The 412-nt window shown below is 54.9% G+C and overlaps 1 protein-coding gene across 1 annotated transcript in view; it reads right to left on the reverse strand.

Annotated features, from left to right (window-relative positions):
• The window catches only part of LOC119592922 (dual 3',5'-cyclic-AMP and -GMP phosphodiesterase 11A-like), a 113,884-nt gene that overhangs the window by 98,232 nt on the left and 15,240 nt on the right, over nt 1–412 (reverse strand). The window lies entirely within an intron of this gene.

Here is a 412-nt window from a genome sequence, read left to right on the forward strand (position 1 = left end):
GGAACTCCTTATTCTCTAACCCTTGGTTCTTTTCTCCCTCTCCTTTCTCCCTTTCATCATCATCCTTCCGCCCAGCTCCTCCCTTTCTTCACCTGAACCTGCTCTCTCCTCTTTTCACTAGGTCCTTGCCCTCCTCTCCCCTCCCTCCCCTCCTCCTATCCCTCCTCGCCCCCCCTCTCCCCCACCTCAAGTTCCTCCAACTGAAGCTTCTCCTCCACTCCTTAGGTGATTTCTGCCCCCTACCCATTTCCCTTCCCTTTCCCTTCTCTTTCATTTCCCTCTCCCCCATTTTCCTCCCTTTAATTCCTCCTTTCATTACCTACAACTCCTCCCCCTTTCCCCACCTTTCTCCCGTCCCCCCCCCCTGCCCCCCATCTCCCTCTCCTCACCTGAAGCTGCTTCTTCTATTCTC

The sequence above is a fragment of the Penaeus monodon genome, chromosome 31 (assembly GCF_015228065.2).
Source record: "Penaeus monodon isolate SGIC_2016 chromosome 31, NSTDA_Pmon_1, whole genome shotgun sequence".
In the NCBI taxonomy this organism is placed as follows: domain Eukaryota; kingdom Metazoa; phylum Arthropoda; class Malacostraca; order Decapoda; family Penaeidae; genus Penaeus; species Penaeus monodon.